Source organism: Lagenorhynchus albirostris, chromosome 3, assembly GCF_949774975.1.
Source record: "Lagenorhynchus albirostris chromosome 3, mLagAlb1.1, whole genome shotgun sequence".
NCBI lineage: Eukaryota > Metazoa > Chordata > Mammalia > Artiodactyla > Delphinidae > Lagenorhynchus > Lagenorhynchus albirostris.
Genome location: NC_083097.1, coordinates 128372831 through 128390028, shown reverse-complemented (window position 1 = coordinate 128390028; position 17198 = coordinate 128372831). Strand labels below are relative to the sequence as shown.

Here is a 17198-nt window from a genome sequence, read left to right as displayed (position 1 = left end):
GTTCTGTAGGAGTTGTTCCACATGTAGATGCATTTCTGGTGTATATGTGGGGAGGAAGGTGGTCACCGCGTCTTAGTCTTCCGCCATCTTCCCCTGGATCTCTCTATTTTATGTGTCTTAATTTCCCATAAGAATTAAAAAGATGATAGAAAAGGAAGCCCTGAGTGGATTGGCCTTACAATAGTGTATCCCACTTCTCCTTGGGTCCTTGTACTCATGCTTGAGTCACCCTATCCATGTTTATCTTCTACATCCTTTCTCAGCACCTCTCCTGCCCAAGACTTGTCTGTGCTGTTTCCTGTGTGTGCAGTACTCTTCCTTACCCCTTTGTGCCTTCCTAACTCCTACTCCATCCTTAAGACTTTGGCACAGTTTTTCACTTCCTCAAGGATACCTCTGATTTGGTCAGATCTCCATGATGTATGCTATTGTGGTACCAGCTACCTCTCCTTCCTAGCAATCATCACACTTATAGTTTCACAGGCCCCTAAAGATAGAATCCACACCCATTTTATTTAACACAGTACACCAGTACCTGTCTCAGTTTACAGTACTCTTGTTAAAGAAAAATTTTGCATGGGACACTTTTTCAAAATGTCAAGACAGATTTTATTCAGTACTACTGCCGTCGGAGACAGTGTCTTCAGGTGAACTGAGCTCAACTCCAATCTTTGTAGAGGTGACTCAGCATTTTAAAGGAACAAGTGAAGTCACATGGAAGGAGAATGTGCAAGGCTTTAGCAGAGAAAGAAATTAGAAAATTGCAAAACGCAGGTGTGGGACTGTTCAATTTGAAAAGACTCTCTCTGCTAACCAGGGCTTATTGAAGTTAGGCTCCTACTCTCCTACAGAGACTGGGAGACAGGATTCCTACCTGTACTGATGATGACATTTCAAGGGGATGGCTCTCAGGTTCTTGAGAAAGACATTCCTGGGTTAAAGAAGATTTGACACATCTCAAAGAGAAAAGAATTTATGATTTACAATTTCTAAAGTACATGCTCTAATAAAAGGGGTCTGTAGTCAGGGTTTTGGATGGAACAAACAGCAAATTGTTTTTCAGCTTTCTCAGGCAGGCATCGAAGGACGCTGAGGTAATCATCCTAGGAACACGGCCTTGAGCTGACAGAAATGATGGCAGTGTTTGTTGACTCTTAGTGTGGGGGGTGTGAAATCATTTGTGCTGAGGGTTGCTGTTCTTAAAGATGTAGGCTGATACCTAGTTGAGAAGAGGTCCCAGAGGAGCTTGCCTGGACTTTAGTCAATGAGAGAGTCTTTGTCACTCTATAAATACTTGCTGAATGTTTTACCATATAGGTGAGAAAAAAGTGTACTGGAAATAAGCCAGAGTTGTTCACACTGGGGATCAAAAGAGCTCAAGTTTCAGTAAGTGTGAAAGAGAAAAAGTGCTTACTCTAGGTGGAGAAAGCTGGAGCAAGGTTTTCTGATTTTATCCATTGATATAAAAATAAAAAATAATAAACACTTCCTAGTGTTATGGGATTTGTCCATTTCCAGTCCTAAGGATAGACATGATTCTAAGTAGAGAAGATAAAGTGAGATATAGTTCTCTGTGTCCATCTCTGCTTTAGGCTTTAAAACTAAGAGAACATTTTTATTGTAATATTACTATGAGCTTCTACAAAGTTATCAATAACTGAATCCACATATAGCTATAATTTGCTATAGGGTGAAGCGACCACCTCTAAATAGAAAGCACTGGGTGGATTCCTAGGTGCTTTATGATTCTGCCAGCTAAAAGAAACTGATAGGCGTGATCAACAAGCTCTGAACCATTTACCTCAGTGGTTATTTTTGTCTCTTTCTGGAAGGCTCTGCAGTGTGCCTGTATTAACTGGAGCATAAGGAATGTGGCCTTCTCAAAAATTCATAATTCAGAGCACAGAACGTTGCTAATTACAGAAATAATGAATACATAAGGTTTCCTATCTCCTTAATTATTTTATGTTTTCTTCTTTTGCAAAACACAAGCCAGTTGCCTGCCGAGATGCAATTCCTCACTCACAGAGGAAACCAAATTGTCAGCTCCAGCTAGTTGGGATCAGTAAATCTTCCTGGGTTAATACTTGGAAAGGAAGCATGCCATAAAAATTAAGGTAGATGTATTTGATCTGGGGGAGGGGATCATTTTTATCCTTTTGCTTTAAGTGGAGCCACGTGGACCTGTAAGATCAACTTCACTGTGGAATGGTCCTGTGGAGCAAGCTGTAGAAACTTGGAAATTCTTAAAGAAACATATAAATATTTCTCATGTCTTTCTAAGATAGGTCACTCACAGAGGAGTTCTACCAGAGGCAAGATGTGGAATTTATGGTATTCAATAGAAAAAAAGTTACCTAATAATAATGTGGATGAAAATGTTAGTAGTTTAGAAGATGTCCTCAGAAGCATTTGATGGGTGAAAAAAACTGAGATTTTATGCAAGTCTTCTAGACCATTTCTCTGCCCACCTTTTTTATAATAAACAGCTCAAAAGTTTCCCCAAAGGGCTTATCATCTTAGGAGTATAGTTTATTACAGTGGTTCTGTAGCTTTAGTGCAAGCAAAGTTTACCCCAGGGAACTTCTTGTAGGTTGCTGGACCTCTTTGCTAGTGATTCTGTCTGATTCAGGAAGTCTGGATTGGGTTGCAGAATCCATAGTTTTAACTAAGCACTCAGGTAGTTATGACACACATCTTCCACGGGCCACAATTTGAAAACACTGATGATATAAAACCTGCCAGCGTATATGGCTAGAAACTCTTGAGTTGTGTTTATAATTACTATGACGATAAAACTAAATAATGTCAAGCACAGAGTTGATAATCAATATATACTTGATTAATACCTCTTAATATGAGTTTTAATGCAAGTATAAAATTGTTGTTTTAATTAGATTACAGTCCTATGAGCACCATCAGCCTCTGGTTTTAGCCCCCTGTTTCAAGAAAACAGGGTTAGTACTGCTGTCCTACACACTGCTGTAGGGTTCAATACTGGGTGTAGGATAGGACAATATAATGTTGCACAGAAGAGCAGGGGCTTCAGACACAGGTTTTCACAGTCCCTATCCTAGGGACTCTCTGTATACCTTTGAGAAATTCATTTAACTTCTTAGGCTTAGTTTGCTCATTCTTGAAATAATGTCAATATCTACTTTCTAGGATTATGTGATATTTAGATGAGAAAATATAAAGTAGTTAGTGCAGTTCCTGGAATATTTGTAAGTGTTTAAATGAAGAATGAAATAATTTTTTTATCCACATAACAATTCGACTTTATTGTCAAGAGGAAAGCAGTGACACCCTGGGGAATAGGGTTCTTCTATAAGCCTAGAAGCTGAAAGTTGAAGGTTTCAAGTGCACTGAGGCATATTGCCTCTAATATTATGAGAAATAGTGATTGTCTCACCACATGGCTTTGGTTAAAAACCCATAAATAAAGAGATTTGAAACATAATTTTGAACAGTTTGGACAGGGTTAGGAAATAGCAGAGGCTACAAGAAATGAGAGAAGCCATACAAATTACTGGGCCTATACATGGTACATATTACTAAAAATTTAGCATTGCTGGGAGTGAGGCAGGTTATTTTTGCCTTGGTTCTATACCTGCTCTCTACTTTCTGGTGAAGAGCCCCAAACAAAAGCCAGATTCTATGCTCATGATCTCAAGGGAACTTTATTAAATTCTCTCTTCACCAGTGAAGAACTACTCCTCTAAATTCTAACAATCATATGGTTATCAGCATTTAATCATATGAGATAATACATGTATAAACATTATCCCAGCGCCTAGTGCATAACAGGCACTCAGAAAATGTTGGCTATTATCATTAATACTTTTCATTGCAGTTTCACTTCCTAGATTTTAACAGTGTCTCCCTAAAAACACTGAAAACTAGGGAATAATGCTAGAACTAAGAAATATCAGTCTACTATTCATTAATGAGTGGAGATTGGTTATCTAAATGGTGCTCCATTTCACTTTATCAGCACTCCCTTGTCTTCTGGCTTACGTAGCTTCTCATGAGGAGTATGTTCTGATTTTTTGTTTCTTTGTATGTACTGTCTGCCTTTAAGATTTTCTCTTTATATGTGGTTTATAGCACCTTGAATATGATGTCTAGGTTTACGTTTGTGCTTTTATTTGTTGTTTCAGTATTTATTCTGTTTAGGGTTCTCTGAACCCTTAAATCTGTGGTTTGATGCCTTTCATTGTGTTTGAAAATTCTTGAGCATTATATTTATACACATTTGTTCTACCGCATTCTCATTCTCTTCTTCTAGGATTCCAATTACGTATAAGTTAGACAACTGCATATTTTTTTACTGATATTGAATTTTCTGTTCTACCCCCCACTCTTATTTCTTATTGTGTTTTAGTCTGAGTAATATCTATTGATTGATCATGAAGGTCACTGATTCTTTTCTTAACCAAGTTGAGTCAACTGATGAGCATGGAGGCATTCTTTATCTCTGTTACTGTGTTAATTATTCCTAGGATTTCCAGTTATTCTTTTTTCTTTTACTAAGGTATAATTGACATATAGCATTATATTAGTATCAGGCATACAGCATGAAGATTCTATATTTGTTTATATTGTGAAATGATCACCAAAACATGTGTAGTTATCATCCATCATCATTACAAATCCATCACAGCTAATGTTTTTTTGTGTGTGCACATGATGACAACTTATAAGATCTACTCTCTTAGCAACTTTCATACATGCAATACAGTATTTTTAACTAGTCACCATGCTGTACATTACATTCCCATTATTTAGTTACTTTATATCTGGAGCTTTGTACCCTTTGACCACCTTCAGCCATTTCGCCTACCCCCTCTGGCAACCACCAATCTGTTCTCTGTATATGAGGTTTTTCTCTCTCTCTCTCTAAGATTTCACATATGAGATCATACAGAATATGTCTTTCTTTGTCTGATTTACTTCACTTAGCACAATGCCCTCGAGACCCATCCATATTGTTGCAAATTTTATTTTTATGGTTGAATAATATTCCATTGTATATATAGACCACATTTTTAAAAATATTTATTTATTTATTTGGCTGTGCCGAATCTTAGTTGAGGCATGCGGGATCTTCATTGTGGCATGCGGGATCTTCATTGCGGCATGCGAGATCTTTAGTCATGGTATGCAAACTCTTAGTTGTGGCATTTGGGATCTAGTTCCCTGACAAGGGATCGAACTTGGGCCCCCTGCATTGGAAGCATGGAGGCTTAGACACTGGACCACCAGGGACGTCCCAAGACCACATTTTCCTAATCCACTTATCATCAATGGACACTTAGATTCTTTCCATATTTTGTCCATTGTAAATAAGGCTTCAGGAAACAAAGGGGTGCATGTATAATTTTGAGGTAGAGTTTTTGTTTTCTTCAGATAAATACCCAGAAGTGGAATTGCTAGATCATATGTTAGTTCTTATTTAATTTATTATGATCCTCCATACTGTTTTCCATGGTGGCTGCATGAATTAATATTCCTACCAAAAGTGCACAAGGTTTCCCTTTTATCTGCAGTCTCACCAACACTTGTTATCACCTGTCTTTTTGATAATAGCCATTCTAACAGGTGTAGGTGACATCTTATTGTGGTTTTGATTTACATTTACCTGATGATTAGTGATGTTGAGCATCTATTCCAGTGTCTTTTGGGCACCCGTATGTCTTCTTTGGAAACATGAGGATTTAGATCCTCTTCCCATTTTTTAATTGGATTGAGTTTTTATTGTATAGTTAAATACAATACTGTATGAGTTCTTTATCTATTTTGGATATTGTCCTCTTATCTGATATATGATTTGCAAATATCTTCTCCCATTCAGTGGGCTGCCTTTTTATTTTGGTGATGGTTTCCTTCCTGTACAGAAGCTTTTTAGTTTGGTATAATCCCATTTGTTTATTTTTGCTTTTGTTACCATTGCCTTTGGAGTCAAATCCAAAAAAAAAATCTCTCCAAGACCAATATCAAGGAGGTTTTCACCTCTGTTTTTGCATAAGAGTTTTATAGTTGCTGGTCTTACATTCAAGTTTTTGGGTTTTTTTTAACATCTTTATTGGGGTATAATTGCTTTACAATGGTGTGTTAGTTTCTGCTTTATAACAAAGTGAATCAGTCATACATAAACATATGTTCCCCTATGTCTTCTCTCTTGCGTCTCCCTCCCTCCCACCCTCCCTATCCCACCCCTCCAGGCTGTCACAAAGCACCGAGCCAATATCCCTGTGCCATGCGGCTGCTTCCCACTAGCTATCTACCTTACTACGTTTGTTAGTGTGTATATGCCCATGACTCTCTCTCGCCCTGTCACAGCTCACCCTTCCCTACATTCAAGTTTTTAATCCAGTTTCATTTTTCTGCATATGGCTGTCAAGTTTTTTCAACACCACTTATTGAAGAGACTGTTATGTACCATTGTACATTCTTGCCTCTTTTGTTGTAGATTAATTGGCCATCTATGCATGGGTTTGTTTCTGGGCTCTTGGTTCAGTTCCATTAATCTATGTGTCTGTTTTTATGTCAGTACTATGCTGCTTTAATTACCATAGCTTTGTAGTAGTTGGGAATCAGGGTGCATGATGCCTTCAGCTTTGTTCTTATTTTTACTTTTTATAGTTTTACCTCTTCTTTTTCGAGACTGCTTCTACTATTCAGAATTTTTTGTGGTTGCATACAAATTTTAGGATTGTTCTAGTTCTGTGAAAAATGCCATTGAAAGTTTGGTAGGGATTGCATTGAATCTGTAGATTGCTTTTCATATAATGAACATTTTAACAGCATTAATTCTTCCCAATCCATGAGCATGGGATATCTTTGTATTTACTTTTCTCTTTTTCAATTTCTTCATCAATATCTTACGATTTTTAGTGTACAGTTCTTTCACCTCCTTGATTAAATTTATTTCTAGGTATTTTATTCTTTTGGATGCAACTGTAAGTGGGATTGTTTTATTAATTTCTCTTTCTGATATTTTGTTGTTTCTTAATAAAAAGGCAACAGATTTTTGTATATTGATTTTTGTACCTTGCCAATTTACTGAATTCATTTATTAGTTCTAACATGCTTTTTGATGTAGTCTTTGGGGTTTTCTATACATAAAAACCATGTCATCCACAGATAGTGATAGGTTTACTTCTTCCTTTCCAATTTATATGTTTTTTGTTTCTTTTTCTTGCTTAACAGTTGTGGCTAGGACTTCTAATACTGTGTTGAATAAAAGTGGCAAGAGTGAGCATCCTTGTCTTCTTCCTGATCTTAGAAGAAAAGCTTTCAGATTTCCACCATTGAGAATGATGTTAGCTCTGGGCTTGCCATATATGACCTTTATTATGTTGAGGTACATTCCCTCTATACCTACTTTTTGAGAGTTTTTATCGTAAATGAATGTTGAATTTGATCAAATGATTTTTATGTATTTATTGAGATGATAATATTTTTATCAAGGTGAATTAGCACATTGATTTGGAGATGTTAAACCATCTTTACATACCTGAAATAAATCCTACTTGATCATGGTATATGATCCTTTTAATGAGTTATTTAATTGTTTGCTAACGTTTTGTCGATGATTTTTGTGTCTATATTCATCAGGGATACTGGCCTATAATTTTCTTCCCTTGTGACATCCTTGTCTGGTTTTGTGATCAGGGTAATGCTGGCCTCATAAAAGGAGTTTAAAAGTGTTCCCTCCTCTTCTAGTTTTTGGAGGAGTTTAAAAAGGACTGATATTAATTCTTCTTTGAATGTTTGATATAATTCATCAGTGAAGCTGTTTTGTCCTGGACTTTGGTTTTTTGGGAGGTTTTTGATTGCTGATTCAATATCCTTACTAGTAATCAGTCTGTTCAGATTTTCTGTTTCTTCATGACTCAGTCTTGGTAGGCTTTATGTTTCTAGGAATTTATCCATTTCTGCTAGATTGTCCAGTTTGTTGGCATCTAATTGTTCATAGTAGTTAGTCTCTTATTATCCTTTGTATTTCTGTGGTATTAGTTGTAATGTCTCCTCTTTCATTTCTGATTTTATGTGAGTTCTCTCTTTTTCTCCCCCCCTGTGGTGACACTAGCTAAAGGTTTGCCAATTTTGTTTATGTCTTTAAAGATCCGGCTCTTAGTTTCATTCATCTTTTCAATTGTCTTTTAGTCTCTATTTCGTTTATTTGCACTCTGATCTATGTTATTCCCTTTCGTCTACTAACTTCGGGCTTCATTTGTTCTTGTTTTTCTAGTTATTTGAGGTGTAAAGTTAGGTTGGTTATCTGGGATCCTTCTTGTTTAGGAATTCATACCCTCAGGTGATGGCCTTTAAATAGGCAAATATAAACAGTCCTGTGTGACCGTAAGTGTAAATCCTGCTGGCCGTCAGGGCCAGGCAATTCAGGCATCAGCTGCAAAACTAAGGGGGCCAGATGAGTGTACAAGCTCCTTTTCAGGAAATACCAGTAACTGGAGTGAGGCAGAGGGAGACTGAAACTATGGAAACAACCATCCTCTATCCCGGGAGTGTATCTCAGTAGGCCCCTAAACGTGTGACAAACCAGACGCCTGACCCTCAGGCTGAAACTCCAGGGCAGGCAAATAGGTGTCTTTCACAAAAAGACTGGGGATGTGTTTTAGTCTGTTCTCTGTGCAGTGCCCTGGGGATGATAACTGGTGAAGAACTGTCTCTCCTATTGTTACCATCCCTTGGGACCCAGTAATGAAAGCCCATTGGCCACCAGAGCCAGTACATTTTGAGGTGTCCCCTAGGTGGCAACCCCCAAAACCGGGGCACTAGATATAAAAATTGGGGCACCAAACGTGTAAAGGATCCCCTCCAGAAGATACTGGCTCTCTGGAGAACAGCAGAGGGAGAGTGCAAAGAACATCCACACTCTGGAAAAGATTATAGTGAGTCCTTAGATGTGTGTTTAATTAGAAGCCTGCCCCTCAGGCCTCAGCTATGAAGGTAAGTTAATAGGTCTCTTTCACAGAAGGACTGTACTACTGGGACTATTGCCTCTTGCTTTTCCCTGGGGGTAGTGGCTGTTGAAGAACTCTTTTCTCCATTGGTTACCGTCCTGTGGGATTCATAAGCATAAGCCCCACTGGCCACCAGAGCCAGGCACTATAGAGGTGGCAGGCAGACACAGAAATCAGGGTGATAGAAGAGGGTGCAAGCTCCTTTCTAGGAGACACTGGGGAGCTGGAGTGAAGTACAGGGAGAGCACAAAGATGGCACCCAGCAGCCTTCATCTCCAGAGGGTACCCCAGCCAGTACCCAGATGTGTGTTAAATTAGATGTCTGCCTCTCAGGCCAGCACTTTAAGATAAGCAAATAAGCCTCTTGTGCATGAGGTCTGGGCACCTCTCAACTGGCTGCCTCTTTTCTGGCCCCTGAGGCAAGTGAGTCTGCCTACAGGCCCTTTAAGAGCCATTTCTCAGTTTACTACAGCCCTTTAGGTCTTGCAGATGCAAGCCTCACTGGTTTTCAAAACCAGGTGTTTGTGGGGGGTGGAGGGGCAACCTTGTCTCTTACCTTGACTCTTAGGCAAAGGTCTTTAAAGTCGGGGAGCCCAATATAGGGTTCAAAACTTTTGTTCCTCAGGGAGAGGAGCAAAAACTGGGTTTTGAGTTCCTCCCCGATTGTGGTTTGCATCACTGGGGGTAGTATTTATGGCAAGATTTTGTCTCACTCTCTCCCTCTCTGGTTTTTTTCTTGTGTATCCAACATGTAGGAGTCACCAGCTAGTTTTTAGGTTGTTTCCTCAAAGGAAATTTTTCCACATGTAGATTTGGTATATCTGTAGGAGGAAGTGAGTTCAGGATCTTCCTACATTGTCATCTTGTGCCAAAACCCCCATTTTTCTTCCTTACGGTTTCCATCTCTGCTGAAATTCTTAATGTGTTCATATTTGTTGTTCAACTTTTCCACTACAGCCTTTAACCTATTAATCATCGTTATATTTCCTGATAGTTCCAACACTTGGTTCTTGTTTAAACCTGGTTTTACTGTGTGTTTTGTCTCTTGACAGTGGGCTTTTTTCTTTCTTTTTCTTGTGTCTTAGACATCATCATCTGTAGCACCAAATAAACTGAGGCAAATAGTATTTATGCCCCAAACACATATGCTTCTCTTTTTGCTGGACTTTTAATGTTCAATCACTCTTGTTAAGAGTTGAACTGGGTTTGGGTTTTGTTGTTGCTATGGTTACTCCCAAATATATCTATTTCATATTCCTCTAGCTTTGTCTTGTATTGCAGGTGGTGGTTGGGTGTCATAAGATTTTTCTAAGTATTCTTGCTTTACCTCGATTTTAGGTTTTCTCAGTAAATTTATACCTCTGAGAGAATCTCTTTCTAGGTTTTTTCGCCTCTCCCAGAATTATACTGTTATAACTTGTTAGCTGACTTTTTTATGGTCTGGTGGCAGAATTCAGAGGTGGGGTTCTATTGTCCGTAGCCATGCACTAAGTCCCTGAGTGTTGAGGGAGTGCCTTTGTCTGTGAACTTGCCCCTATCCCTGCAGGAGCCTGGGCCTTGGATAATTTTTCTGCCCTGCCTTAGGTAGAGAATTATTTTTATTCTCTTGCTTCAGCCACAATGGGTCTTTTGGTATTTTGCCATCCTTCTCCCAGTGGTTTAAGACTTTTTCCCCCATAGGACAGAAGGGTCCAGCCAGGGTTTTATCAGAGAGGACATGGCCACTCCCCTCCTTGAAGCCTGCAGCCTGTGGGAGGCTTTCTTCAATCTCTTCCCCAGACTCTAATCTTGCTCTAAGTACCCTGTGAAAGTCCATAAAGAACAATATGTGAGTGTCTGCATTCTAGGGGCTTCTAAATTCTAATGATGGTCCACCTAGCCTTAGCAATTAGCTAGAAATTTTGGCTAAAATATTGTCACCCACTTGAATGGTGGCTCTGTCTTCTTCCTATGCTCTTCCCCAGGAAAGCCAGTGCCTACAGCTCCTTACAGGTGCCTGTCTTTCCCTATATTTCAGACTAGCTGGTTGCCCTGTGACCTCAGTTCTCTGAAGGGCTCACGAAAATTTATGCTTTCAGAAATTATGTCACTTTTTCTTAATGTTTAAGTGAAAGCAACACTTTCTAGCTTTTGACATCTTGAGTGAAAGCCAGAAATTCACTTTAACTTCTTAAGCATATGTTAGGGTTTTTCCTCAGTAACGTAATCTTAACGTGAAACATCATCAATCCATTAATTACAATTAATAATATCTGATTAAAGTTTCTCTGTAGCAATTGGGTCCTGTTTTCACAGATGAAACTACTAGAAGCTTTTCTTATTTTACATGTGTCTGATTTGGAGGCCTCTAAAAGCAACTGATCTCATTTTAATCTTCACTGAATGTTGTATTAAAAAAAAACTTGCTAAAATTGTATCTGTTGCTTATCACATGTTCAGCATTTTGACAAATAACAGAGTTCTAAATCTCCTGGAGAAACTGTCTCTTCAGCTGCTGTTCTCCTTTCCTCTGATCATAATGTTCCTCCAACATTTTAAGATATTCTAGATTAATTCCCATCTCAAAACTTCTCACTGATCTCCAGTTTCTTCAAGACCTTAAAAGCCTGAGAATTTTGAGATTTAATTAGTGGAACCAAAGCTGCTTCATGTAAACTAGAAATTCACAGGGATTAATTAAATGGATCAGCCCTTCCACGATAAACTCAAATATGTATCTCAAGAAATACCAGTTGTACAAGATGTGTTCTGCCTGGCATGCTTAGAAAGATATGGGGAAGGGAAGTTTCTAAAGACATCCTTGGCATTTTATAGTAGCATTGGCCAACTACACCGAAAATAAAATTGATTTAGACCCAGAAAAAAAAAAGTCATTTTGACCAAAATCTTTATCCTAGATCTTAAGCCACCTGTATTGTAATAAACCATTTCCATTTGAATAAGTCTAAACAAGTACATTTTAAAGAATTAGCACGTATTAATTAGCTACTGGCACCAGACACTCTGCTAAGAACATCAAATACGTGCTTCTATTTAATTTTCATAACATAATGAGATAGATAATATTTATCTCCATTTGACAGATGAACAAATTGAGGCTTTGAGAAGATAAGAAACATTCCTAGGTTCCCAGAGCTAGTGAGCGGAGGAGGAGCCAAGTCTATTTGTCTCCACATGCCACTCAACTATACATCATGCTGTGCCTAGAGCAGCATTTCAGCATTTTAATATCTGGAGCAGCATGGCATTGAAAGGAAGAGAACTGTACTGAGATTCCTCCTACTTGAGTTCCAAACCTGATTATAAAACTAGCTGTGGCTTCCTGATCAAATCATTCCCGTCTCCTAGCCCCAATGACTTAGTCCTGTTGTAAGAGATTGGATTAGGTGATCTTTCAGACTCTTCTAATTCAGGAACTTGCCCAGAACATAGGGAACAAACTGCATAAACTAAGTCATACTAAGCTATGAATGACCATCTCTTGACCCTTCAGGGCATTTGCATTTTCAAAGAGGAAATAAAAGACTTTGCCATCCCTTATTTCGCCTGTAGTGCCTGTCCTGTCTTTCGTAATCTTTGCCAGCCTTTCTTTTTCATTTGTTCATTTTGTTTATTGTTCAACTAAAGGTTCTACAAGCCATGTGCTAAAATCTAGGAGAGATGTGAGATCATTTTGGGAACATATGTACATGTATAACTGATTCACTTTGTTATAAAGCAGAAAATAACAACAACAACAAAAAATCCAAAACACCAAAGTTGAAAACAAACCTAGTGAAGGAGTAGGGGAAAAGACCTTACTGTGAGTCCATATTAAGAGATGTATTTGAGTAAACTTATTTATCCCATCAGTCAGGGTTACCCATTTCCTAGCACCTGTTTTCATCCTAGTGTCCAAATGACACTAGAAATGGCCAATTTTGTATTTCTCCATAGGACACAGTCAGTATAGTAGAACTTATTTAGTATTTTTCAGCAACCTTACAAGCAGACTGAAAAACTTGGATGGGGCAGTTGAAGAGCTGCGAATACCTCTGTTCTCTCTTAGACAAAGAAAAAAGGTGCTGTCATCGCGGTGCATACCTGAGTTACTGATCTTTCACAAACAGTTTTCTAGGGGAAATTTACCTGCTCCAGTTGTCTCTTGAGTAAACCTCAGTTTTAGCAGAATCATTTCTACAATAAGTCAAAGAGAAATACTAGAGAGTTTTAAGCTCTTCAGCTTTGAGCATGAGACACAGCTGGATTTGAAATTGCACTGTCCTTTACTAGTTGTGTGTCCTTGAGATGTTTAGTTAATTTACTTAAAGTTCAGTTCCCTCCTCTGTAAAATAATGGAAGCAGGATGGTGTTAAAGAAAACTTCAACTGAATAAATGTTAAAGATGTTATTGGCTCTATTCAACAATTCATGAATTGGGCAGCATCCGATCTAGCAGATAATAGAAAGGAGCTCTGAGGAGCAGTATACAGAATGGAAGACTCTTCTAGGCACAAGGGAGCAGAAGCAAGCAAGTTATACTAAGCAAAAAAAGCAGACTGGTTGTTCCAAGCGTACTCTCCTTTCGGTGTTTGCAGGGGTCTATCAGGCAGATTATCTAACTAATGCTGAGGGGGTGATTGCTGACTGACTGATTTAAGACTGCATTTCTGAAGAAGTGGAAACTGTAAGTTAAATCTCAGTTTGTTGATGTGGGGTTTAGCATAAATGACTCCATTTTGGGCCTGTTGCCTTGTTCCTACCAACAGATAATAATGCCACTTCACAGACTGTGAGGGTCCAGTAGGATATTGCGCTTAAAGCATTCTCTGTTGAACAACAATAATTATTTGGTATTTTAAAGTTGGTTTTGGTACTTTCTCAAGACAGTCCACCTTTTCTTTTCCTCCCTCTACAATAATTTAAAAATTACGTCTAGAGCTGGAGGGGCTAACTAGTTTAAATGCTTCCAATCCAAGATTAAAAGGGACAGGTGACATTTCTTTGACATCACAAATTTAATGGCAATCCCTAGACTAGCTTTTACTTTACCTCTTCCTAGATCAATGCTCACCCTTCCTTTTTCACCCTCTAGTAATGGAAAAGTTTATATCCCAAAATATGTATTTTTATGGTCATGTACCAGTAAAATTTCTTCGTCCTGGAAATAGATAAAGCTAAGTTCAAATACCCCACCCAGGGCCCTAACTGTGTGACCATATGGAAGTTATGTTATCACTCTATACTTCAGTTTCTTCATCTGTAAAATAATGAAGACCGATACAGAGAGATCTCTAGCCAAGCTCTGAAGTGAGGCAGACAGTTAACAGGTATTTGGATGATGAGATCAAGTGTGTGACAGGTGAAAGAACATCATTCTGAGAGCAAAGGCAGTAGCTTCTGACTGTTGTGGTTGCAAGGCTGTCTTCACTGCTTACTGCCTGTGTAACCTTGGGCAAGGTGCTCAAGCGTTCTATGTCTGTCTCATCTTTGAACATAGAATTGATGTGAGGATTAAACAAGTCAAAGCACATAAAACTGAGGCTGCCACTTAGCTATAAATAACAGCTGTTATTAACTGGGTTTTGTTAAATCCTATGCCATTTTATTCATTAAAAAAAGCTCATCTACTTTTCCAAAGTACATGCAAAACTTTGGACTTGGACCTTTTAGCAAAGCTTCAAAATTCTATGGTCTACTCCCCACCAGACACTTCCATTTGCATGTCTTGCATTATAGTTTCGATGCCCCAAATTGATCTCGTCTTAAATTTAAGCCCTGTGATTTCTCCTATAGCTTTCTCTGTCTCAGTCAGTGGTAACTCCATCCACCCACGTGCCCAAGCTAGAGACATGGACACCCTCCTAGACGTTTCCTTCCTTCTCATCCTCACTCTCCTCATCTGAACAGCCACTGGATTCTGCCACTTTTCACCTCTTTAGTATCACATTCATCTGTCCATATTCAAAGGAGTGAGTCCTATGACTACAGGAACTACAGTTGTTTCACGTATACTCGGCAACGGTTTCTCTTAGAGCCGGAGATAATAATGAGCCAGCCAGCAGAACTTACAGTTTAATGGATGAGACAGGTATTTCATAAATAATTGGAGGTATTTCTCACCTAATTTTAAGTCATTATAAGCGCTAATGGAGACAAAGTACGGGATGCAATGCGAGTATATCAAGAGGGCATGACTTAAATGTGGGAAACCTGAGGCCCTGACTGGGCCCAAGGGATTTACTGGCAGAGTCTGGAACCGACCGAATGTCTTCTGACCCCTTGAATTGGAGACTTTTATGCCAGTCACCTTGGTCTTGTCCAAACAAAAGCATGTCCTTGTCCACAGAGGAACCTGTGGCAGGAGATCTCCTCAAAGAACATGTTCTCAACAAGGCAGCAGCACCTCAACTCAGTTCGTATCCTCAAAACTGGAGCAGGAGTTAATCGGGGTCATGGTGGCATTTAGTGTCTACAGGGTCACTAAGTCCTGTCGTTTTGACCCCCTCAGTATCTCTGGAATCCATCGATTTCTCGCCATTCTCATGGCCACTGATCGAACCCAAGGTAGCATTACTTCTTACCCAATTATTGCCAGTCACCTCCTCATTGCCCAACATGCTCTCTAGAGACCCCAATCCCTTCATTCTGTTTTAAATTTTTTAAATAAATATTTAACTATGCTCCTCCTTAGGCTAGATTTCTGCAGTGACTTAAGATCACATCTAAAATCCTTCACAATACTGACACGCCCCTGCCTCTGGAGTCCTGCCTCTCTCCATCGCTCTCCTTATTCTCCAGCCACAGAGGATTGTTTGCCTTCTTCCACTCACTTGGGACCTCTGTATGCCCTTACTTCTACCTGGGAAGGTGTTGCCCAAGGCCCCTTACTTTAAGCCTCATCTTGCCCACACAGCATTTCTTTCACAAAGGCCTTCTTTGAATTCTCTGCCCACTATCACCACACACTCACACACACCAAAGATTCTCAACTTCAGAGTGCAAAAGAATGACCTAAGGAGTTTGTTTAAAATGTAGCTTGGGGACTTCCCTGGTGGCGCAGTGGTTAAGAATCCGCCTGCCAATGCAGGGGACATGGGTTCGAGCCCTGGTCCGGGAAGATCTCACATGCCGCGGAGCAACGAAGCCCGTGCGCCACAACTACTGAGCTTGCGCTCGAGAGCCTGCGAGCCACAACTCCTGAAGCCCGTGCGCCTAGAGCCCGTGCTCCGCAACAAGAGAAGCCACTGCAACGAGAAGCCTGTGCACCATAATAAAGAGTAGCCCCTGCTCACCACAACTAGAGAAATCCTGTGCACAGCAATGAAGACCCGATGCAGCCATAAATAAATAAATAAGTTAGAAAAAAAAAAAAAGTAGCTTCCCTAGGCCCATGTCCAGAGTATCTGGGGGTTGATCCAGGCATTTTGCATTTTTACTAACAAACAGCCCCAGCGGTTTCTGACCTGGCGGCTCTCAGACCACACTTAGAGAAACCCTGAGTGATGTTACCTTCTCTTACTAAATGATGTCAGAATACCTTTGTTGCCTTCTCCATGAAATTCCCACGTTACTTATTTTAGGCCTGTAGTCCCTGCTCATGTGCGTGCTATACTGCCAGGGCAGGGACCTCATCTGGGTGGTTCAGCCATGATCCAGAGCAGAATGGATGCTTGACAAATGGTTGTTAAATTGATGCTAATTCCTTACTTTTGTAGAACACAGTAATTTATGAAGAACAATACATGTAAACCAGGAAACAGGCTTTGAGAATTAGACCGTGTATCCCAGTGCACAAGGCACCATGCTCGACATCTTGGGAGGGCCCTGACTTCTGAAGGGTGGCTAATCTGCTTGTTAAAGCTCACTGATTTCAGCTGTCTCCACTCAGTTCTCTTCCGTCTTCCTCGGCATGCTCTGGTGACACTTAAGCCTTAATTGAATAGTGAGGTTCCCGCTGCCTTCCAGTGACTCTGCTGATGAGCTGTCAAAATAGAAAACACGGGGGACAAAATGCTGCCACCAGCAAAAAGCCTCCTGGTGATCCAAGTGCTTCACTGGAGCTCTGTGTTCTAAGGGGTCAGTTTTGGGGGGCAAAGGGTAGTTGATGAGGAAATTGAATCTTCATTCCCAAGGCCTCCTTTCCATTTCCGCAGACACATTTAGCTAGGAAATGACTGACCGATGCATAAAATCTCAAACCTGCCTCAGCTTACTAAGAGGCACCAA

At 39.7% G+C, this 17198-nt stretch overlaps 1 long non-coding RNA gene across 1 annotated transcript in view; it reads right to left on the bottom strand.

Annotated features, from left to right (window-relative positions):
• Positions 1 to 762: 762 nt before the first annotated feature.
• The window catches only part of LOC132517241 (uncharacterized), a 431094-nt gene continuing 414658 nt past the window's right edge, over positions 763 to 17198 (bottom strand). The window contains exon 4 of the long non-coding RNA XR_009539645.1: positions 763 to 956. This is a non-coding gene — a long non-coding RNA (uncharacterized LOC132517241). The remainder of the gene's footprint in view (positions 957 to 17198) is intronic.